This window comes from Eleutherodactylus coqui, unplaced genomic scaffold, assembly GCF_035609145.1.
Source record: "Eleutherodactylus coqui strain aEleCoq1 unplaced genomic scaffold, aEleCoq1.hap1 HAP1_SCAFFOLD_28, whole genome shotgun sequence".
NCBI classification, from domain to species: domain Eukaryota; kingdom Metazoa; phylum Chordata; class Amphibia; order Anura; family Eleutherodactylidae; genus Eleutherodactylus; species Eleutherodactylus coqui.
The window spans coordinates 28,741-54,334 of NW_027101783.1; the positions used below are offsets into that span (position 1 = coordinate 28,741).

General features: G+C 43.7%; 1 protein-coding gene across 2 annotated transcripts in view; it reads left to right on the top strand.

Annotated features, from left to right (window-relative positions):
* Positions 1 to 887: 887 nt before the first annotated feature.
* Positions 888 to 25,594, top strand: part of LOC136591276 (sorting nexin-31-like) — a 129,683-nt gene continuing 104,976 nt past the window's right edge. For both annotated transcript variants that reach the window (XM_066588491.1, XM_066588492.1), the window contains exon 1: positions 888 to 979. The gene's annotated coding sequence lies outside the window, so the exon portion shown is untranslated. The remainder of the gene's footprint in view (positions 980 to 25,594) is intronic.

The window sequence follows — 25,594 nt, forward strand, 5'->3', positions numbered from 1 at the left end:
ATGCATGTGAGCTCTGGATGGGGTCCATGTTGTATGAACTACCTGTTATATGTTGGTGTGAACAGTGACATGTGTTGTATGTCTGTGCAAGTGGCCAGACGTGGTGTGTGCAGTCCTGTTCTATGTGGTATGTGTTACACTGTATGTTGGTGTGAACAGTGATGTATGTTAGGTCTGTGCAGGGTGCCAGACATATGCTTTATGTGCAGTCCTGTTCTGTGTGCAGTGTGTGTGAACAGTGTCGTGTCCTGAGTGTTTAGTGCATCTCTCCAGTTCCCTGATTAGGGATAGTCAGGTCAGTAGAAGAAGACAGTGGGGCTGCCTTTATCAAGGCGATGACTCCGCTTTTAGGCAGGGGTGCCCCTCTTTCCCTGATCAGTGAGGGACAGTTGTCTATTCAGTTTCCTAGAGAGGTGCAATTAGTCCGTGCAAGTACTATATGTGTGTGTTTGCGGTTTTAATGGATACGTTTGCATCCCACTTGTGGTGAGGTGCGCCCAGCGGACATAACACAAGGCATTTTGTCGATGTCCTTTCATGGAAAAAGATTTGCTACGTAACAATAGTCATGTCTTATGACATCTATGATTACTATGCAAGACTCAGCTGCCATCCAACAAATCATCAGAAAGAAATAAGAAAATATCTCATTTTTAGTTATTATGAAGCATTCTTTCCCACTTGTCTAGGATGACTCAGTAGTGTTTGAACTCAAACCTACGTCATCGCTTAGCCATAAATATCTGAAAAAAATGCACATTTTCTAAGCCTCACAGACTCTTTAGCTGTCATCCACTTCTTAAGAACTGAGAAGAATATAATTTACAGTTCTTTTTGGGCAGTCTTGATTTTCTAAACACTCAATTCACTTGTATTGTAGAGTCTATTTTTCCAAACCTAAAGAAACACAATGAGCTGCGATACTAATTGTGCCAAACACCTTCATTACTGCTGCTGAAATCAGAGGCCTTTTATTTAAGTAAGTACAATATATTTATGAGGACATTCCTGTATTTAAGGGGAAACTTCAGCAAAAATGATAGTTTCCATTGTAGATTCACAAGTATAATGATAATGTTTGAAGGCACTGCTGTCTCTTAAGAGTATAGGAAGTACCTGGGTCGCATAGTAACATTGCATCAGTGACAACTTCAAATCTTCTTAAGGTGCTTTAACACGGACCGATAACACAGGTCTGCAAAAAGACTTTTTAAAAAATTGTTTTGATTTTGTTAAATCATCTTTATGTAGTTTTTTGCACAGATTTCAAAAATGGCATGGCATCCAACAGTAGTCTGCCATCATGTTGACATTCCATCGACCTTGGTATCTGCGCTCCATTTCTTTTAGATCTTCATGGAAACGTTCTCCTTGTTCCTCACTTACAGCCCCAAGATTTTCTGGAAAGTAGTCCAGATGTGAGTGAAGGAAATGGACTTTTGACACTCATGTTGCAGCCCAAGATTTTGTAGTTTTGCAACAATTCAGCAACCAAAGTTTTGTAGTTTGGGTCTTTTTTATTTCCAAGAAAGCCTGTTACATCAAGTTTAAATGAATTCCAGGCATTTTTTCTTCCATTTCCATTTTAGTGACAAAGATTTCATCTTTTAAAAGTTTTCTTATGTCAGGCCCAACGAAGACTCCCTCTTTCAGCTTAGCATCTGATAGACCAGGAAACTGTTCACAAAGATACTTGAAACACTCTCCTTCTTTGTGTAATGCTTTCACAAACTATTTCATTAGTCCCAATTTGATATGAAGTGGTGGAAGTAAGATCTTTTTAGGATCCACTAAACTTTGTCTTTCAACATTTTTAACTCCAGGAATAAGAGCCTTTCTGATTGGCCAGGTCTGCTTGACATAGTGTTGTTTCTCGTCACGGCTATCCCATTCACAGAGGAAACATGGAAACTTTGTGTAACCACTTTGTTGACCTAGTAACATGGAAATAACTTTCAAATCCCCACAAATGGTCCATTTATGGTCAGAGTAGCTGAGCTTATTAAGAACAAACCCAAGATTTTCGTAGCATTCTTTCAAATGGACTGAGTGTCCAACAGGCACAGAAGCATATTGGTTACCATTGTGATGAAGTACGGCTTTCAAGCTCCTTTTTTATGAATCTATGAGAAGTCTCCATTCCTCTGGGTCATACGTTATGTTGAACATTTCCTTAATTTCAGGTACATTGTTGCAGAAAACTAGTTCACCCTCTTGTGTAAAAAAAGGGACAAATTCCCTTTCGGTACCATGAAAATGAAACACCGGACGCTAACATATGTCTTTCTTTAAGTCTAGACCCTAACACGTCCGCTGAATCCTTTGGTAGGCCCAGATCTTGTACTAAATCGTTCAAGTCTGATTGAGAGAAAAGTTCAGGGTCATTGGTACCTGGATCATAGCTGTCATCATTATCGCTGCTACTATGTGACATTTGGTCTAAATCGTCTAAAATATTGTCCAGGGTATCCGGAGGTGAAGGAATACTCCATGAGGAACAGGGCGAATAGCCGAACGTATGTTGGTTGGGTATGAAATGTCCTTCCTGTTTTTTAAATTGAAACCTTGCACTGAACAAGAACAAAAATAACAGTCATCACTGTGATTTTTAGGCTCTCTCCAAACCATGGGTACCCCAAAACGAAATGATTTCTTCTTACCTTGAAACCATTGTCTCAGTTCTTCAACACACACAGAATACACTATATGGGGAGCCCAAGATATATCTTGGTCCCCTAATTTCATACCAAAGTATGCAAAATACACCTTCTGAACAAAATTAGAAATGTTCCTTTGTTGCTTCTTGACGATATAAGACCCACAAATATAACAGAAACAGTTAGGAGAGTTGACACATCTTCTAGTAGCCATTTCTTCTAAATACCGTATCACAAAACTGTTTGATGCGTCCACCACAGTGGCTGGCTCCACACTGAGTCACTGACTGCAGTCAAGGTCACGCCTAGCAGACAGTTTAGATTCGTTGTCGTACGCGTACCAAACCTGAAAAACCCTGAAAATAAGAAAATTTCAGGTGAAATTTGTGACTTATCTAGGGGTGATGGAATTTTTTCACTATTTTTACCGTAATCAGCACAAAAAATACTGTTAAACCCACTAATTAAATATGCAACCATTTTTTTCATCGCAGACCTGTGTAATCATTCGAATTCCCGCGATCCAGCAAGAATGTAATTGATTCGTTGTTCAGTTTCTGCATGCAGAAAACCGAACAATGAATCGGCCCGTGTAAACAGGCGGTCGGTTACTTATGAACAACTGCGATCCTCGGCCCGCACCACCTCCATCATTAGCTATGCTCCTTCCTGTGTAAAAGCATAGGAACAATTATCGCAGGGATGACCAATTGGGCATCTTGCGTACGACAGGTTGTCCCATGTAAAAGCACCTTCAGCTCTGCGTATTTTGTTGTTGCAACTCAATTCCATCCAAGCCATTTCCTGTTCCTCAACCAAACATCTGAGGGCTTTTTTTATACGGAACGATCATTCAAAAAAATCGTTGAATCGTGCAAATTTGAACGATAATCGTTCATTATAAACAGGCCAACAATTGAATTGTTAAGGAAATTGTAGATCAATGTATCAGTTGATTGCTTTTGCTATTAGATTATAGACTAGAAAGATATAGCATCCTGCTAGTATAAGTAGTGAAGGGGTTAAATGTAACTATTTCTATACACTAGTGAGTGTATGTTACTGGGTAAGACAGAGATAAGATAGTATGCAAGCCCCCTCCCTTGCATTCCTTCCTAATGAGAAAATAACTGTTTCCTTGTCTGTTATAGTTACACCTTAAGGCTTCTTTCACACGAGCGCATATTGGTCGGCCATTGTCACGGAGCCCATGCAGCGGCCGACGTATTCCAGTCCAAAAGATAGTTCCAGAACTATGTTTTGGGCTCGACTTAAAAACGCCCGGCGCTATATTGGCTTGGCCGGGCATTATTATGTCTCACAAATACGCCCATGTCACCTGATGCATTGGAATCCAATGCATCAGCTCACAGTGCATATCAGGCAGCTGTGAAAACGGCCGACCGATATGCGCTCACGTGAAAAAAGCCTAAGGGTGAAGTCACACGAACGTATATCGGCTCGGTTTTTACGCCGAGCCGATATACGTTGTCCTCGTGTGCAGGGGGGGAGGATGGAAGAGCCAGGAGCAGGAACTGAGCTCCCGGCCCCCTCTCCGCCTCCTCTCCGCCCCTCTGCACTATTTGTAATGGGTAGAGGTGGGGCGGGGCTAAGTTCCATGAATCAGCCCCGCCCCCGTCCCACCTCTCCACATTGCAAAAAGTGCAGAGGGGCGGAGAGGAGGCAGAGAGGGGGGCAGGAGCTCAGTTCCTGCACTTGGCTCTTCCATCCTCCCCCCCCTGCACACGAGGACAACGTATATCGGCTCAGCGTGAAAACCGAGCCGATATACGTTCGTGTGACTTCACCCTAAAGGTGTGAACTTATGTTAATCATTTCAGTTATAGCCTATCATGTATTTTTAAGATCTATTTAGACGCAACGATCATCGCTCAAAATTCGTTAAAAGTCTCGAAACGGAGCGATGGTTTTGCTTTTAAAGACGACTGTTTAAACGTAGCGATTATCGTTGGAGAATAGACGAGAAACGATAATTCAATGATAGTCTGTTTGAATGGCATGTGCATCAGTGAAGGTAAAGAAAAAGAGGTAAAAACCGTTAAACGACTGAACGATTTTCATTTAAACCAAACGATAAGCGAACTACCAAACGATGGATTTTAAGCGGATTGAAAAGCAGCGAAGAACGAATGACTAACGAAAAGTGCATGATGGGTGCGCGTTTACATGTAACGATTATCGCTCAATTGTGACACTTTTAACGAGTTGTGAGCGATGATCGTTGCATCTATATGGGTCTTTTTTAGTTTTGGAGGTATATACTTTTCCTGTGATGTCATTTATGATGTATAAACAACTTGCAACTTTGAAGACATTAGAAATCATTTGATACCGCAACAGCTTGGTGTGATTTGTATTTCTCCTAATGATCCATGCTTCTACACGGGATCTGAGATTGTCTTCTCCTTCGTAAACAAAATAAATTCTCAAGATGAATGACGAATGAGAATTTGTTCTCTTCTCGATCATTTTATACTGGGAGTAAAATAATCGTTCGCATGTCGTTGTGTGTGAACATTGTAGCAGTGAACATAAATGACTGAATAATATGCAAAAGCAATTGTGACCGCATTTGTCAACGATTTATCTGCCTGTATAAATAGGCTGCAAGAGCTAACGGCAAACTTTCATTTATCGCTCCATGCAGTGGGCTTGGGTTTGCACAGCGCCTCGGACATGCATGCTACTTCACGGGGTAGGGGGTGGTGGGCACAGTCTGCCTCTCATGTGTATTTGTCTGACCTGATGATCAGACAAGAACATTTGTTTACCCACTTATCAGGCCTTGTACAAGTGCCGCCGATCACTCGGAGATGTGCTGCCGACAGCAATGGAACAGTATTGGGCACAAACGATCATATGAACAATCATTCATCCCCAGTGCTGTCTGAATTGCCAGGTAAACAAGTGCCAGTCTCGTTAATTGATGCTCGTTACACAGCCCATATTGGGTTGTGTAAAAGGATCCTTGGTCCTGAAAATGTGGTTCTCTGGCATCCGAATTACAATTTCGAATCTATGTAAGCATGACGGCAATAATGTGATCTCACCACATCTGTCTTAGGCCTCATTCAGATGAGCGCTGTTTTAGCGCCGTATAGGCGCGTGAAAAGATCGTGACTATACTGCACTAAAGATCGTGTGAACGGGTTAATTCCAGCTATTTGTATTAGCCCGTTCACACAATCCGAGGGGTGTGTTTTCCAGCACCCATAGGAGTCTGTGGAAAGCACGCACCAAAGATAGGTCAGGTCCTATCTTTTCTCGTACCACGGAGCTTAGATATGACCTTGAAGTGACAGTCACATGTCTGATCTTTGTTAGGTGCATGAATTTAGTGCATCTAAAATTCTTCCATGTGAACGTTTCTATAGGAAACCGTTGGTTATTATAGAAGTGCTCTTTTCACTCGCCTCTAATGTGCGCAAACAGCGCTCGTGTGAACAAGGCCTTTAGTGTGATATGTGAGCAAGGCCTCATGGGACACTTAAAGGAGATGTCCCGCGCCGAAACGGGTTTTTTTTTTTTTAAACCCCCCCCCCGTTCGGCGCGAGACAACCCCGATGCAGGGGTTAAAAAAACCACCCGCACAGCGCTTACCTGAATCCCGGCGCTCCGGTGACTTCTCTACTCACCGCTGAAGATGGCCTCTTCCTCCGTGGACCGCAGCTCTTCTGTGCGGTCCACTGCCGATTCCAGCCTCCTGATTGGCTGGAATCGGCACGTGACGGGGCGGAGCTACACGGAGCTACACGGAGCCCCATAGAGAACAGCAGAAGACCCGGACTGCGCAAGCGCGGCTAATTTGGCCATCGGAGGCCAAAAATTAGTCGGCACCATGGAGACCAGGACGCTAGCAACGGAGCAGGTAAGTAAAAAACTTTTTATAACTTCTGTATGGCTCATAATTAATGCACAATGTATATTACAAAGTGCATTATTATGGCCATACAGAAGTGTATAACCCCACTTGCTGCCTCGGGACATCTCCTTTAATTACCAGAACTTGCAGACAGTGATTTCAACAATCAAGATGATGGTCTGAATTATTCTCTTCTGATCAGCAGGTAGTAGGGTGAAGCCATATACAGTATAAACGGATATATCTTCTGATTTAGAATGCGGTGTAATTAATAACACTTAATTAGCCCTACATATATTCAGCTTTACCATTCAACTTCCCCCTCCCCGTTTCTCCCAAAGTCCTACATCATGCCCCTCCCTATGTTTCTTTGAAAATGTCCTTGTTCTAGTCCCCCATTCCCCACTTATGACCATATGATCATCTGTTTTGAATTGTACATGGGATGGTAAATGATGCTGTATCTCTCGGAGGGTACTTACATCCAGTGCTGCATGGCTGGTCTATCCTTCCCAAATATTGCCAAATATAAGCCGCTCATCTCCATCAATTTGCGTTTAACACTACATTCACACAGGCGAGTGCAGATTGGGTAGAGAAACTCGGCACAATATCGCACTTGCCAGTGTGTGATTTTCATGGCAGTGCAAAGTGTTTTCGATTAAAAATCACTTTTGTGAAATTGCGATCCTTGCGCATTTCACATGCATGATAGGATCACAAGTGTTTTCCATTGACTTCAGTGCCATGCAATGTCTTTTAAGGTCCCATTGAAAACAATGGGCAAGGCTTTCCGAGAGAATGCCCAAAAGAATGGATTTCATATTTGTGTGAGTTTTCTGTGTGCAATGCTAGGTTCGAAATCCTATCCCCAGAGTCAGCGATGACCTCATTCTTCTACAATCCTGCCATACCTGATGGCTTTGCAGCCTGGGGATAGGGGATAACTTGATATACTGGTACAACTCCTAATAAGGGAGATGGAATAAATCCTCCACAGTGCCACCTATTGAAAGGCAGCATTCCTTCAAGTCAAAGTCAGACTTTTTATACAAGTCTTGGGACGGGGGTCAGAAACACTCTTTCCTCCTTAGGGAGAGCAACTATATACTATAAACTAAGTGAGGAGACTCAAATGGCCACGCACGCTCCTCTGGGTAATATGCAAATAAGGGAGATGGTATAAATCCTCCACAGTGCCACCTATTGAAAGGCAGCATTCCTTCAAGTCAAAGTCAGACTTTTTATACAAGTCTTGTTACAATGACTGGGAATTAAAAGCAAAGCCAGACCCCATGTACATACAGCTGTTTCCAGGTTATTGCCCTTCATCAGTGTACAGTAGGAGTCTGGCTTTGCTAGTGAGAGGCCTGGGACGGGGGTCAGAAACGCTCTTTTCTCCTTAGGGAGAGCAACTATATACTATAAACTAAGTGAGTAGACTCAAATGGCCACGCACGCTCCCAGGCCTCTCACTAGCAAAAGCCAGACTCCTACTGTACACTGATGAAGGGCAATAACCTGGAAACAGCTGTATGTACATGGGGTCTGGCTTTGCTTTTAATTCCCAGTCATTGTAACAAGACTTGTATAAAAAGTCTGACTTTGACTTGAAGGAATGCTGCCTTTCAATAGGTGGCACTGTGGAGGATTTATATCATCTCCCTTATTTGCATATTACCCAGAGGAGCGTGCGTGGCCATTTGAGTCTCCTCACTTAGTTTATAGTATATAGTTGCTCTCCCTAAGGAGAAAAGAGTGTTTCTGACCCCCGGTACAATTCCTGTAATAGTTTATTTTTGTCAATAAACGCAATGCAAAGTGAATGAACAAAAGAGAAATGTAAATCAGTATCACTCAATATTTGGTGTAACCGCTCTTTGCCTTCAAAACAGTATAGGTACACTTGCACACAGTTTTTGATGATACGGCTCCCCATCCAGCACCACAGTCCTGGCGTTCACTGCATGAAACCCAGAAGAAGCGTTGGGCGATCACATGCCATTCATTGTGCAAGTGACCACTCAACCAGTCACAGGCTTCAGCGGACATGAAAGAATCACCGCTGTAGCCTGTGCACAATGAACGATACATAACTGCCCACAGCCTCTTCTGGGTTCCATTTAGCGGGGCGGCAGCGCTGAAAGAGGAGCTGCTGGCATAAGTGAATATTCAATTTTACCGCATTTTAAGCCAGTGTAACTTTTTTTCATATACCGGAAAAACCCTTTAATGACATTGGCTGTATGTTTGGGATGGTTGTCTTGTTGAAGAATAAACTTGGAGACAATCAGATGCCTCCCTGGTGATATTGCATGATGGATAAGTATTTGTCTGTATTTCTCGGCATTGAGGACACCATTATTCCTGACCAAATCCCCAACTGAATTTTCAGAAATGCAGTCCCACCATGCTTCAGTGTTGCACTAAGTTTCCTTGTAAATTACTACTTCTACAGTGCTCAACATTGCCCATATGTTTGTGCTTCTTCAAAAGAGCTTGAACTGCACGTCTTGAAATTCCAATCTGCTATTAAATATTTGCCTCGAAGAGACCTTGTTGATGAAGTGTAACTATCTTGTGTCTTGCCATGGTGTATGACCTGTGACATGAGACTATCTTTCACAACCTCACCTTTAGGCCTCCTGCCCACGGCTGGGTTGGATTCCAACTGAAATCTCGCAGCGGAATCGTACCCAGTGCTGGTCAGAGACCCTATACTCACCTGTCCGGATCCACAGCGAGTGTCTCGGCCAGCGCGTCGGCGCACATGCACAGGGCATGACCCTGACGTCGCGCCAGTGATGACCGGGTGACTTGCCGTGGGACGGACGGCTTCCATTGACTGCAGTGGAAGCTGTCCGTGTGATTTTACGCCCAAAATAGAACTTGCTTGCTGCGGAAAATCGCAGTTGATTTCCGCTCGTGGGCAGGGAATAATCTTTTAACATGACAGCTCCCCCCCCATAGCCATATACAGACGACTGAATAAAACATTCTACACTCAAAAAATAAAAACATTAGACAAATGGACAATGTTTCACTGTCTGGTTTTAATTACGGTAAGACAAAAAAATGTTGGTGATATAGTCCTTTTAATACTTGCACTTTTAAAAGCATTCGTACTTTGCAGCATTTTTTCCAAACTTGCCTAAAACACTGTATACAGTGAATAATAATAATCTTTATTTGTATAGCGCCAACTTATTCCGCACGTCTTGTTTTGACCAGATTTTCCGTGGTAGATTTCGGTTCCATGTTACACTATATACTAACCCTTTTTCTGTGCCTCTACTAGAGCATTCTTCAGTAAAACTTTGGGCGATCGTCTCTGTGTGTTTCACTGTATACACAAATGTTAACATATATGTCCTGTTTATGTCGCCAAGATGGCAATGAGAGCATGTTGGAGTAATGCCCCAATATCATGGGACAACTGTCGGCTAAACGACCTGCAGCAGTGACGTCACCGCTAGTGGTTAGCGCTCTTGCAGAGCATTTATACAGGCAGATCATTGCTGAGTAACGCTCACTTCTCGCTTAGCACTTCACATTGTATTTAAGAGACACTGAGCGGGGAGCGTTTACACGCAGTGAGAAGTCAGTGAACCAGCGATGATTTTTCAAGTGAAAAGTAGACGAATAGTAAATTATGGCTTTACATTTAGACATAACGATAATCGCGCATTTCTGATAGTTTGAACGAATTTTGCGCAATAATCGACCAATGTAAATGACCCTTAGTGCCTTCAATGACAGCCTAAGGACTAGTGTAAGGACAAGGGCCAATTTTGTTTTTAGTCTCCTAGACGCTAGAACATACTGTTCAGTTATTCTTATTGTTCAAGGTACTCTCCTAGAATGTTTGCTTGCAGACTGTTTACAGCTGACTTCATAATGAGATTAATGACTAATTGCCAACAGCTCCAGTGTTTAATATTTATTTTTATACAGTGTAGAGCCGAGTTTGTCCACTGAAGCACCTTCAAATAGTTGATCAGGGGGTGGGGTAGGGGTGCTGTTAGTCAAATGCTCACTTATGTACTATTGATGACTTATTCTAAGGATAGCTATTTCCCCCAATTCCCCGAAACACATGAAAACTTGGCATGGCCAAGTATTCATTTGTTTTACATGGCAAGAGGGAAGTAAGTTGTAGCCAGACAGCTCTGGTGGCGGCTTTTCTCCAGGTGAAACAAAAAGACTGGTTGTAACAATCCGGTTCTGGGTTGAAGTCTCTTGGTGTAACCGGTAACCGGTGCGGATTGGTAGCGTGTCAAGGAGTGCAGAGGTCACCACATCGGTAGGTATCAGTTCATGGTACAGAGGAGCAGGCGGGTAGCGTAGTCAGGAAAGCCAGAGATCAGCACACAGGTAGGTATGTCAAGTAGTAGTATGGAGGAGCGCCAGGTGGAAGAGCTTGACTACTGTCTGGAAGCACAATAATCTCACAAGGATCAGAGGTGCCAGGCTAGGTTATATAGGGTGGACAATCGCAAGACAGGGTGGATCTACAGGAACTGGGTTAGCAGGAATGCGAATTGGTTCAGCAGGTGATCTGTTCAATAGTCTGATAGCTCACTGGAGAGCCGTCGCCTGGAGCGCAGGAGGTCTCGGGTTCGAGTCCCAACAGTAGTTCTCTCCTACCAGGATGGCCTCCGGACATTTCTGGGGCCAACTTTACTGGGTACCTGTGGTGAAACTCGCTTGTAAGCCTTGGAGCCTGGACGTTGTGGGCTGGTTCCTACAAGTTCTCCTCTGGGCCATATCCCTTCCTTTGCACTAGGCACTACAGCCTCCCTCTATGTGTTCTGGAGCCCAGGATTTGGTCCACGAGAAACTCCTCTTCACTCTGGATCTTCACTGGTGGAGGAGGTGGCTGGCTTCTTCCAGGAAAGGTGTTGCTATAATATGGCTTAAGTAGCAACACATGGAATACTGGATGGATTCTAAGTCTGCCACGGAGTTTTAGGCGGAAGGCTACTTGGCCCACCTTTTGAGAAATCTGGAAAGGCCCAATAAACATTTGCCCCAATTTGAGAGAAGGCAAATACATTTTTAAGTTTTTAGTAGACAGCCAAACCTTATCACTCACCTGGAAGGTAGGGAAAGCTTTGCTATGTCTATCCGCTGCCTTTTTGTAGTGTTCCTGTGCTTCTTGTAGCATTTCTTTTAGCTTTTCCCGAGTTTCCCGTAATGCAGTTAGCCTATGAGTGACCATAGGGGTGGAAGCATTCACGGAAAGGTCAGGAATGAACACCGGATGTGAGCCAAGGTTATCAAAAAAAGGACTTTGGAATGTAGAACTATGTCTGGAGATCTTATGGGTGAATTCTGCTGTAGGTAAGTAATCCACCCAATCATACTGGAGGTAGGAAATGAAACAGCAGAGGTATTGCTCAAGAGTCAGGTTGGTCCTTTCGGTCTAGCCATTGGACTGAGGATGGATGGTGGAAGACAGGTTGATAGTAATCCCTAGGGCAGTACCAAAGCTTTACCAAAATCTTGATGTAAACTGAGCCCCTCTATCAGAAACTACATTATCGGGAATGCCATGCAGCCTAAATATCTCCTGGATCATTAATTCCAGTTTGTTCAGCAGTGGGAATAAAATGGGCAATTTTTGTGAGCTGGTTCACCACAACAAGGACCATAGTCATTTCTTAAGAAGGGCGAAGACCCACAATAAAATCCATTGATATTGCTCCCCAAGGCCTGAATGGGACTGGAAGTGGTTGGAGAAGTCCTAACGGAGGAGATCGTGGTGTCTTATTTCGCGCAAACGTTACACAAGAGGCAATAAATTTTGTTCACATTGTTTTTACAATTAGGCCACTAGAATGAACAAAGCAGTAATTCCAGAGTTTTCCTGACTCCAGGATGGCCTGTAAGTTTAGAATCATGGACCAGTATAAGGACTACAAATCAAAAACGATCTGGAACATACAGTCTGTTTTCCTGCATCCAAAACCCCTTCTTAAAAGAGAGATCCACGTCCATAGAAGGGTGATTGAGAAAGGGGTCATTTTGGTACCCATCTTTGAACTTACTTGGGAATTCTTTTGAGTCAACTATTCCCAGAAAATTTTTTGGAGGGGGACAAAATTGTAGTCATTATTAGTTCCCTTACCCGGTTCAGTAAGAATCCTGGACAATGCATCAGCCTTGCCATTTCTTGAATCAGCTTGATAAGAAATGATAAAATTAAATCTGGAGAAAAACAAGGCCCAACGTGCTTGTTTTGCCGATAGCCTTTTAGCCGTCCGGATAAACTGTAGATTTTTGTGGTCAGTAAGGCCTCCCTCACACAGGGCGTTTTGTACAGCGTTTAGCGCTGCCTTTTCAGCCCAGCGCTAAACGCTGTACAACACTCCCATTCATTTCAATGGGGCTGCTCACACAGGGCTGAAAACGCTGCGCCTTCCAACACTGCGCTTTGACAGTGATGCAAGCTCTATTTTGGGGCGTTTTCAGCCCTGCGTCGCCCATTGAAATGAATGGGCAGCGGATTTAGCACTGCTGAAAACGCGGCAACACTTGGTGCCGCGTTTTTGGCAGCGTTAACCGCTCGCCGATTTTCGGGGTGAGGGCTTGCAATAGAAGCCCTACCCAAAAAATCAGTCCCAGCTAGGTAGAGAAAAAAAAAAAAGCAATACTCACCTAGCCGCTGCAGTCCGGGTCGCGCCGCTGGTCTCTGCCGCTGATTCGGGCTTCCTCTGCACTCACAAGTCTATTGCCGTAGGCCAGGTTTGAGAACCCCGCCTCCGGCAATAGAGTGCTGTGATTGGTTATCGGCACGCTCAATGTCCAATCACAGCCCTTCATTGACTGTCTCAGCCAATCAGCACCGGCATGCTCTGATTGGCTGAGACAGTCAATGAAGGGCTGTGATTGGGCATCGAGCAAGCGCCGACAACCAATCATAGCACTCTATTGCCGGAGGCGGGGTTCTCAAACATGGCCTACGGCAATAGACTTGTCAGTGCAGAGGAAACCCGGATCAGCGGCAGAGACCAGCGGCCACGACCCGGACTGCAGCGGCTAGGTGAGTATTACTTTTTTTTTTCTTTTCAGCATCCTTGGCTGCGTTTTCAGCCGAGCTGAAAACGCAGCCAAAACGCTGGCATAAAGTATGCCAGCGCTGCTGAAACGGGGCGGAATCTGCAGTAGACGCAGCATTGAAAAATGCTGCGTTTCTGCAAACGCCCTGTGTGAGGGAGGCCTAAGGACAATTACAGGATGATTGGCACCTTCCAAAAGATGTCTCCCTTCGGAGAGGGCAACCTTAATGGGTAACAGTTCTTTATTTCCAATGTCATAGTTTCTTTCAGCAGGTGACATTATATGAGACAGAAATGCACAAGGGTGCAGTTGCATCTTGTCTCATATCATATTCTGGGTTCAGGTCCCGACATTGGGCTTTGAAATTCAGCCTGCTGATCCTGGATTCCCCAAACATATGCAAAAGTCATATGACCCTGTTGAAGTCGTTAGGTTCAGATTTCTGTAATCTAATGTGGAAGGGCCTTAAAGGAATTGTACCTGAGTTACAAATTGAAAACGCCTCTGCAGACATGATATCAGAGCACTGCTCTCTGCCATTGATGTATGCTCCCAGCAGATACTCAAGAAGAGGCCTGGCAGCCTCAAAGCGCATATATATACACTAGTTATACAATAAACAGAGAAATTAAGTAAATACACCATTGTGTACTCTTACATGTTCCCTGGTTGCACCTTAGGGCAGATTCAGACAAAGGTGGTTTTGTCCCCAATGAGACAAAATGAAACCACTGATATCAATAGGACTTCAGTGGTTTCATTTTCACTATGTATTTCCTCGTCCGGCCGAGAAAAGATAGGACCTGCCCTATCTTTCTTGCACATAGTGAATACTCCGTGCGGGGGAAGATCGGGCAGCACCTGTCTCCCTGCGGTTATTTTCAAACTCCTGCGCTCTAGCGCAGAGTTTAAAAAGCCGTCGAAGGGGAAGGGATTCCCCACCTTCAGTTGCAACTACAGTCTGTGCCAGTGAGCGTAGTTGCGCCTACGGTCATCTGAATAAGCCCTTATACCCAAATTTTCAGTATTCGTGGTCCACACGTCCAGCGTTAAAGTTGTGATGGTCACTTGTGGTTGGCTGCACCCGCTATACAGAAAATTTTCTGCTTCTAAGTGTTAAACCTACACATCCCTACGAAGGATACAGCCCACGCTGCAGTTTTTCTTTGTTTCGGGTTGCTCCTTTTCTGTACTGTCCTACTTACCATCAGGTCTGCACTATACAGTTCCAGTCAAAGTAATGAAAGCTGAACTTTCCTGAAAGTTTCCATCTACCATCTACTGCGATATGTGAGGATACGCTGCAGTCGCTGAGCCCCGCACACTATTTCATGTAAAGTATAGACACCGCGTGACGTCACAAAGGGGCGGAGGGCGTCCAATAAATAGCAAAAAGCAGAATACCTCGCCAGCTGGCAATGGAAAAACTATAAACTGAAATAAAACGCAGTCTGGGAGAGATGGATGTTTTACAGCGATGTCTGTTTCACTGATTACATTCAATTTAATAACGATTTGTTTTTACAATGCGCTTTGTAAACCAAAGAGTAGAACTGGTATAAATTGTATGTTGTAGGGCTGTGTGATATATACACATAAACCACGGGGAGCAGACGCCTTTACAAGTCACATAATATTTATTAGGCTATATTTTCACAGGCCAGATTTGTTGCAGAAATTGCTGTGACTCAAAATCTATGCTGCTTTCTTCATTTTTTTCTGTAGCGTGAGCATGAATTTCTACAAGCCCCATTCTGATGAACAGGACCGTTATCTGTAGCGTGCGAATGCATCCTGACTCTGCTCCATTTTTATTTGAGAATTTCACTATAAGCTCTTCTTCACACGACCGTGTTTGCGCAGTCAGGATTTGTTGGAATCCATTTGAAAATGGATCCATTATGGGTGTCAAGGCCCTTATCGTGGTACAGGGGGTAGACAAAAATATGGAAACACCATGCGAAATGCATGGGATTTTAATTATTAGCACTGAGCTGCCCTTTTGACCCTTGCTTGGCTGAGAGATTTACTGGCAAATTTGTGTTTACTTCACCTCTTGCCCTGCTCTGGGTGGTTTTGGGAGCTAGCTGGTACAGCAGCTGGATATTAGTGTATCTTGACACCACCAGGAAGTCCTGGTGGAGTCAAGATTGACAGAGGGTGACGCTGTCTGTACCTGATTGGCTGCACAGCTCAGGTCCTGCTAAACCACTAACGTAATGCTGCAGCTGAAAGTCCTATGGCTCTTCGGGTCGGCCACTACTGCAGCCGGGGATTGCGGCAGCTAAAAACCCCATTTCCCCGGCAGCGCAGCAGAAGCCTGCACCCCGCTCTGTGAATAAGCGGTAAGTGGGGTAGCAGGGGAGGATTGGCTGTGCGTAATAACCCTTTACCGCTGTCCTTTGACAAGCCACCACCCCGCTCTGTGTAACAGCGCTGAGCAGCGTCGTCATTAGTCAGGACACAGAGTGCCGCGAAGCAGGCCCCACACCCCCACATATGAGTACAATTGCGCTGCACAGCAGGAACGATAGAGCGCCAGCCCACCAGTAACTGAAATACGCCGTCCAAACACAGAGGCACACATACGTCGCTTACATGCGTCCTTCCCCCCCCCTTCCGCACACTGCCTAAGGAGAGCATGGAGCCTACAGTGTCGGCGGACTGAGAGTTACAGGCTGCACCAGCATAGACCTCCAGGAGGAGGACACCCTGCAGCCTACAGCGCCGTGGCAATGTAACATTAAAAACCTTAGGCGGCGGGGGACAGGTGTTTCGCTGCGGAGGGCTGCTCAGTCACATAGCAGCCCTTTAGCACCTTCCAGGACCTTCTGCTCTTGAGCTTATAAGGAGCTAGGGGTGGAACCTTGTTGCACAGGTCAATATTCACTTCTGCCCCGCAGCGTCTGCGTCATATTACCTCCACTTAAAATCGGTCTCTACATGTCTTATTGGAATATGATTTATAATCCCATCTAACTTAAGGTATACATTTCGTACAGTGCTTCCATATTTTTATCCACCCCCTGTATGTATCCTATTTAAGAGGAGGGTCCAGTGCCCGTAAGCTTTTTCTATGAGCCAGCGCAGCTCCCATCTGTTTGGCTATTGCTTTCCCTGGTAAAATAGTAGTGGCTCCAATATGAGCCACTCATGATGGCAGTGTGAGCAGAGCCTGAAAAGAGACCGAAAGCTTCAAAAGTACCTAACTTTTCAGAATAAGCTACAGTGTGTGCGCATGAGAAATAACTTTATATGACGTGTATATTGCATTTATCACCAGTTTTATCCTTTGCAGACTCTATCTCTAATTGTCAGTTGTCTCTGAGTTGATAGTTGGAGACTGCTGTTATGATGTGTTTTTATACAGAGAAGAGTGCAGATTTTTCTCCCTAACTCTCTGTGACATACACAGAGAAATAACATAATCAGGAAGGACACTAGAGAAGTACTGAGCAGTGGAGTTGTGAATAAATAACAGTAAATAATTCTACCAACATGTCTGCGTGACTCTCTGCTTTTCTTCCTCCTCCTGCCACCTTCCATGTCATCACCTTCCTCCACTTGCTGTATTACAACTTTTTATCTCTGTTACTAGAGAGGAACCTCACTTGAAAACAGGCAATGGCTATCTCTAATTCTCAATTGTCTCTCAGCTGGTGACTGGAGATTGTTGTTATGATGTCTTCTATACACTGTTCACAGGGAAAAGGCCAGATTCTGCTCCTTGAAGGAGTTGTCTACGCTCATTTTGACTGATGACCTGTCCTCTGGATAGGTCATCAGTAGTTGATGGATGAAGGTCCGCTGCTTGGGACCCCGTTCATCAGTTGTTCATGTGCAGCTACTGCTGCACTGTAACAGGACCAGGAAGTGAAGTAGCAGTGTGGCTCTCCCATTGATTTCAATGGAAGTGAAGCCAGCGCCCGCACTTCCTCACCTGTCTGCTGATGACAACGTCTGGGCCACAGCACTGCACACCGGGCCAGACGATCAGCTCATGGACGAGGGTCTTGAGTAACGGATCCCTGTCCATCAACTACTGATGACACATCCAGACAATCCCTTTAACGTTCTGTAACACACACATAGAAATAACATCACCATTAGAGAAGTACTGGACAGTGGAGATGTGAATAAATAGCAGTAAACAACTTGGTATTGGATCTATCAGCATGTTTGTGTGAGTCTCTGCTTCTCTCCCTCCTCCTGCCCCTTACCCTGTGTACAGACGTCTATGGGCAGCATGGGTAATCACTCTGCTCCACTTCCTGTATTCTATCTTGTTATCTCTTTTACTGGAGAGGAACCTTTACTTGACAACAGGTAGTGGGCAGCAAATTAGAAGGAAGGGAGACCCCTGGTGGCCAACACTTCAGAGTGATTTATCAGCACAAAAATTCCATGTTGGCTTTCACATAACAAGTTGTTTGAAAAGTCTGTGACCATTTAAGATCAGAATACAAAGTGCAACTTGTATTATTTACGGTTTTCCTACTGTGTCTGGCATATTATTGTACAGAGTGATTTGGAAAATGTTGTAATTGAGGTTTATACGTAGCAAGTTAAAGTTTTATAACCAGACACAAATAAGTGACTTTCTCTGAGTTTCATGCAGTCAATCAGTTACCTCCGTAGTATAATAAAAACATTGTCGTAAAAGTATAAGTTTAGCAGATCACTGGATCTTCTGTTTGTTGTGTCCTTTGTAAGACTGGTTAACTCCTTAAATACGCAGCCTATGTTTCTTTGGCTTTCAAGATATGGCGATTTGTTTTTTAATTTTTCATCTCCACCTTCTGAGACTCGTAACTCTTTTCTCCATCCATGTAGCCATATGAGCAGAGGCGTAACTTGCAGCTCCCGGGCCCCAATGCAAAATCTGTAACAGGGCCCCCAACTATAATGCTTTATTTATCGTACTGGACTCCTTATATGGAGACGAGAGGCCTTATGGGCCCCCTAAGGCTCCTGGACCCGGGTGCATCCGCATCCCCTGCACCCCCTATAGTTATGCCCCTGCATATGAGGGCTTGTTTGTTTGCAGGCAAAGTTGTATCTTTTTATGCCACCATTGGTATCAAGGGGATTTTCCAGGACTTTCCTACTGATGACCTAGTTGATCGTCAGGGGTCCATCACTTGGGATTCCGGCTAATTTGCCAGAAATGCTATCGTGGAAAGAGCCAGAAGTAAACAGCTCTGTCTGTATTGCTGAAGACGTATTTGGTAATGCAGGCATAGCTAACATTGAATTCAATGGGAAGTGTGCCTGCATTACCAACCCAGGCCGCCGCAATACGTAACAGCAGACCTCTGCTAATCAACTATTAATGACCTATGCTGAGGATAGGCATAGCAACCAGATTGCATTCTGGGGGAGACAAGGGGTGAGTGAAAGAACTCCCTTCCTCTCTAAACCTCTTAGATACCAGGGTCAGCACTGACCGCAGCATCTAAGGGGTTTAACAGTGATCTGGCCTTTGCAGAAGGACTCTGGCTGTGAATTACAGCCTGGCCTTAGTGGTGATCACCTTGGCTCTGTTTCTGGGCCTGTGTGCTCATCATCACATACATGTACGTTGGGATGTGGGAATGGAAGCCTTTCCCCAGACCTACATGTACGTGATAATACATCAAGGCATTATTGTACAGTAGTTAAAATGAATAGCATCCTCGTGGAGTTTCTCTTACACTACCCTAAGGCCCTTTTACATACAACGATTATCAAAATATCGAAAAATATCAAAAAAATTGCTTTAACGAGCTAAAATGAATTTTATTATAATTGTTCAGTGTGAACGCAGCCAACGATTGAACGATCAACAATTAATTGCTCGCTTTTCCTTATCATTCATTTTATGCTGGCATAAAAATCATCGTAGCATCTTCACTAATCGCTCGTATTAAATACCGATTGTTCAGTCATTCCCATTTATGTATACATCGAATGAACATTTGAATGAGCCAATGATGTATCTGCCTGTATAAATAGGCTGCCCATCGTTCGCTCGTTCAAACGATAAATCTTGGGGGGGGGGGGGGGGGGGGTAAAAAGTCCCTTACATTAGCAGCAACCGTATTTAACCACCTCCTAGTATTTAACCACCTCTATCCATCACCGTTTGGCCCTTATTAAAGTCACACAGATCCTTATGCCTGTTCGTATATACATATATACCCACACAGCCACTCACATATTTAACATGTATATAGGTGCTTGTACACTTATATGTAAGATTTCTCTTTATGTGGGTTTTCTTGTATGTTGTCTTTACTGTATGTTAAATTGAGCTTAGCCGTTGATTCTCTCCAGAGCTTGCACACAAAATAGGTTAAATATCAGCCGCTTACCAATACACAAGAAGATTAATATGACAGAGTCATTACCATGGTCACGGTGGTAGGAAATGAATTAAAAGAAAAGCTGATTCTGAGCTTCGGTGTTTCAGAGACAGACGTGGCCTATAGAGAGGGAGCTGAGCGCGTAAAACTGCCTTGTAGATGAGAAATTAAATGGCCCAGGCAGCTGACGATGAATAGCCGCGGCTCGCAGGATGTCTTATTGTTTTTCTGGGTATATTTTGGATATAAATTACATTACTAGGAAACAAAAGTAATTACTGTGGGCTGCTTACAATACATTGCATGTAGGGAAGTGTGATTTATTGTTAACCCATAACAATACACAAGTGACTGTAATGTATCTATAGACTCCTATAAACAACAGTTCTATGAACATTCAGGTGTCATTTCATTATATTCATTAGCATATTTGTACAGGACCATAGCAAACCAAGTATTATTAGACTGCTATGACCATTATAAAAGAGGAACTGTCATCAACGCTAAGCACCATGAACTAAAGGCCCATTTAGACACAACGATTATCACTCAAAAGATGTCTTCTGAGCGACTTTTGAGCGATAATCGTTGTGTCATTTACAGCACAGGATGATCGCTCAAACGTTGAGCGATCACCTTGCGCTCCAGCTGTTCCCCGCTCCGAGTGCCCGGCTGTTATACAGCCAGTCGCTCTGAGCGGAGGATGCAGAGGACAAGTGGGGTGTATCCCGCTGTGAATCCCTGATTAGGCTCATCGTTGTCTTTTAGCACGCTGAAAGATAATGATGAGTGACGGCTTAACGAAACCTGCACGATGTTATTGCAGTTACACACAACGATAATTGCTAGAAAGATGGCTTTTGAGCAGATTTTGGGCGATAATCGTTGCGTCTAAATGGGCCTTAAGTTATGGCGCTTATAGTTTAGGTGACGGGGAGCCTCTTATCATACCTGTCTAGTGCTCCATTCCTGCAGTATTCCCTGGCGAACAGCAAGCGTAACTCTTAGAAGGCTGTGTGCACGCACTCCCATAGAGATGAATGGGAATATGCACTTTTTTATGGTGCTTATACTTGATGATAGGTTCCCTTTAAGACCCTGATATTATAACGTCATATAGCTACTGAAAACATCACGGACATCTAATAGCTTTAAGTACTAGGGAATGGTCAACTGGGTTGGATCCACCGCTCAACGTCAATCAAACGTGACGTCAACTATTGGAACCGAGCACCCACTTGGCAGTACACTAGTGTTAGGCTCCATATGTAATGGGAGCCACGGTGGGTGAATCAGAGCGGGTACAAGTAAAATAACAAAGGTGATGGAGTCAGCGGCACAGTGGCTATAAAGCTATGCAGCTGCTTCCACGTGTCAAAAATCTGAAAGTTTGACTTTTTAAATTTTTTTTTTGCTTCGGACATCTTTCTTAAAATATCAGATTGGGCATGTTAAGCTAATAAAGAAGGGAACCCCACTTACACCTCCTCTCTTTCTTAAGCTTAAAACGAAAGCTGTGTCAAACATGAGCTGGGCAACCGCCAGCATCTATGGAAATCTATATACAATTTTAACGCTCATGTGAAGCGGGACTTAAGGCACACGGCTGTATGCACCAGAGAAGCTCAGACGCAAGTTGTATCCAACAACACATGAACACCAGTCCGTTTGCTGTCCGATATTCACAGACGCTGCACATTGCATATCCTATTCTGGTCCTTGAAAACAGAATAGGACAAGCAGCTATTTTTTTTCTTACACGGACCAAAGCGCATTATAAAAGGCAATTCAAAATTGTGGTAATTGAAGGTAACCTGTCTGCATTTTTGACATGCAGTACTACTGCTACATCTACAGGTACCCTAATGGGACAGCCCAGTTCTTGCTGGAAATGTAGAATTGGAGTGACTGGGCTGATGAAGAACACCGTCACCTGCTGAGATTGGTGTTTTGTGTCCATGACCCACTTTTTGCTGGCATAATGCTGCCTAATCTCCGGTTGGGTAAACATCTTTGTCCATTGGACCTCATTCACACAATACAATAATGTGGCCGCTCCTACTACTATATGTTTTAATGTGCCCCTTACTTTATGTAACACTCAATGTTACTGTTACTGTATAATACCTTCTCATGGGAGGATTTTGTTAAAGGAACAATCAAGGAAAAAGTTGCACTAATATCTTGTGCAGAGCCGAAAGGGATAATGCAGAAGTTCTATTTTTGGTTCTCTTTGAACTTCTGAGACATGCATGACCCCTGAGTTTCTGCACTAGACACATCATAGTGCACAGTTTTTTCCTGGAGTAGTCTTTAAATAGCTGCTCTTACTTTTTTGCTGTCCGGGTGCACAGAACAGGCTAATAAAACCTATGGCAAAAAAAAATAAAAATGTAGGTACTCTAAGGCCTCATGTCCACGGCTAAAATGTAGTTTAAAATCCGCAGCGTTTCTCCCGTAGCGTGATCCGCGCCCCATAGGGATGCATTGGACACCCGCAGGTAGTTAAATACCTGCGGATGTCATTTTCCTCTGAGGCGCGGATTGCGTGTGCGGGAAAACACCCGCAGCATGCTCCATTTTTAGTGCATGTTTCCCGCTGGGACGGCTCCTGCAGGCTTCTATTGAAGCCTATGGAAGCTGTCCACACCTGCACCTGAATTTCTGCTCTCCGGAGCGGGAGAGCAGGAGTTCAAGAAAATATGGGGTGCTCGGTGCATGCGCGCGGCATGCTGCCAGCGGGCCGAGCACATCCGCCAGGCCGAAGAAAGAAGATCCGGCCGTGACGGAGGGAAGATCCGCAGCATCCGGACAGATAAGTTAATCTTCTTTTTAGGCCTCATGTCCGCAGGAAAGGAGAGGCCCGCTGCGAGATTCTGCATGAAGAATCCGCGGCAGGCCTGATTTTCCCCGTGAACATGAGGCCTAAGTATGGCGGATATTATGTTATTTACTTGGGATGTTTTACGTAGCATGGTCTTAGTCCATTGGTTGTAGTGGCAAAAACAATGAACACGGAGGTGTACCTTAACCTTCTAGAGAATAATTTGCTACCGACAATGTGGCAATACTCTGGGAATGGTCAGCAATAGAGATGAGCGAGTATACTCACTAAGGCACATTACTCGAGCGAGTAGTGCCTTAGCTGAGTATCTCCCCGCTCGTCTCTTCTTTTAGAGTGATGAGTAAGGATTAGGCGCTCACTGGAAGGATACTGAAAAGTATAGTAGGTGAGTGGTCTTGATTGCCAGGTGGAGACGAATATTCATAGGTGCTGTAAACAATCTCATGAGAGAGAGCGGCTAGAGGGAAACTCCGGTCATGGCATGAGGGAGGAAGATATAAATGAGATAAAAGGAAAAAAACCTCAGCGCTCGCACCGTAGAATAGGTAAGAATAGAATGTACTGAAGAGACTGAAGTTATATCACTTACTTCCAGGAGGCGCCTTTAGGGTAGGCGCCTCCTAATCCAAATAGGCGTATCAGATATGGTACCGATCAACAATGATGAACAGGTTCCACGATTTTAATAAAATATAATATAATAAAATAATTATAGATTATTTTATTTTATTATATTATATTTTATTAAAATCGTGGAACCTGTTCATCATTGTTGATCGGTACCATATCTGATACGCCTATTTGGATTAGGAGGCGCCTACCCTAAAGGCGCCTCCTGGAAGTAAGTGATATAACTTCAGTCTCTTCAGTACATTCTATTCTTACCTATTCTACGGTGCGAGCGCTGAGGTTTTTTTCCTTTTATCTCATTTTCGTCTCTTCTTTTAGAGAACTCACAAGTCATTTGCAGGATGAATAGAGAGAAATACCAGCTGAAGTGTATCAGATGTTAGAAGAAAGTATGCAATGGAGAGTATCCAATGTCATTAGGGCCAAAAGAGGCCGTACTAAGTATTAATATATGAAAATAAATACTACTTGTGATTCTTGCTAAGGTGTCCAATTACTTTTTAGCTCATCAGCCCAGGGTAGGGTTCTGGTTGGTTGTATGTGATTGGTCAGTAATTAGATATTTTATTACCTGCAACTTGTTGCTTATAGCGTTTGCTAGTGTATATCTGCTCTTTTACTAAAGACATACCCAGGTTTCTTTATATATCTGAAGAGTGGCACATACAGAAGTCATTATCCGTCAGTCATCTAGAGATCTGGTTTGAATACTCCATTGGCGGTGTGAGAGCTCCTTCCTTGACAACCCACGCACAAGTGCAATTCTTCATCAATGCCCCATTTAATAGTCAGGCAGTTTTTTTCCCGCTATAACTACAGGCCTATGAAGTCAATTATTTTCCTGTCTGCTGTCATGATTAACACCATCATTTCCATCCTTGTCGGAGGTCACAATAGGCTTTACTGGTAAGGGTGACGAGTTTCTGTGGCTCTGTGGGAAATGTATATAAATGATCCTTGTACAGTTTAGTTAAATAATCAATTATGCATTCTAGAAAACTAATTTACAGTTCTAAACGAAAGCAAAATGGAAACATTCCTGCAGCAGGTGTTTCAATTAAAATCAGTAATTTGGAACAAAACGAGCACCAGGCTCTATACTAATTTAATTAGCAATGACATGTCTGAAGGGAGGAACCATTCCCTTAGCTGGCGCTGTTCACGCTGCAGAAAGTGAAAATACATATGAAAGGCATCAGGTAGATTCTCTCACCAGAGACCTGAAATGGATCCAAAGACAGTGTAACCCAGCAACTAGTGTTTACTGCGCACCTACTGGGGCCCGGCCCGACATTCTCTACATATTATAGTCCCGAGAGAGGCTTACATAGTGACGCAGTGTTACCTTATCTAATCCACCTTATACAAGTATCTATGACCTCCTATGAAAGTTACACACACCGATAGATGTACAGAAACAAGTCTATTCATATTCCTGTCTTCCTCATTGTATGGAAGTCATCTGTAAAAAGTACCCTTTATGCCCGGCACATTCTGCCATCGCAGACATACTAAACTAACTTTACTGCATTCCTTGTCTATTTGTCACACTAAATGTTTATCACTTTAAAGGCACTCTCCGCTGCTTTTTAAAAATTCATTCATTATGAAGCTATCACCCAGTATATATATGTGAGCTAGTGTTGCCTTGGTTAGTATATATAAGTGAGCTAGTGTTGCCTTGGTTAGTATATATAAGTGAGCTAGTGTTGCCTTGGTTAGTATATATAAGTGAGCTAGTGTCGCCTTGGTTAGTATATATAAGTGAGCTAGTGTTACCTTGGTTAGTATACATAAGTGAGCTAGTGTTACCTGGTTAGCACATATAAGTGAGCTAGTGTTACCTTGGTTAGTATATATAAGTGAGCTAGTGTCGCCTTGGTTAGTATACATAAGTGAGCTAGTGTTACCTTGGTTAGTATGTATAAGTGAGCTAGTGTTACCTTGGCTAGTATATATAAGTGAGCTAGTGTTACCTTGGTTAGTATATATAAGTGAGCTAGTGTCGCCTTGGTCAGTATGTATAAGTGAGCTAGTGTTACCTTGGTTAGTATATATAAGTAAGCTAGTGTTACCTTGGTTAGTATGTATAAGTGAGCTAGTGTTACCTTGGTTAGTATATATAAGTGAGCTAGTGTCGCCTTGGTTAGTATGTATAAGTGAGCTAGTGTTA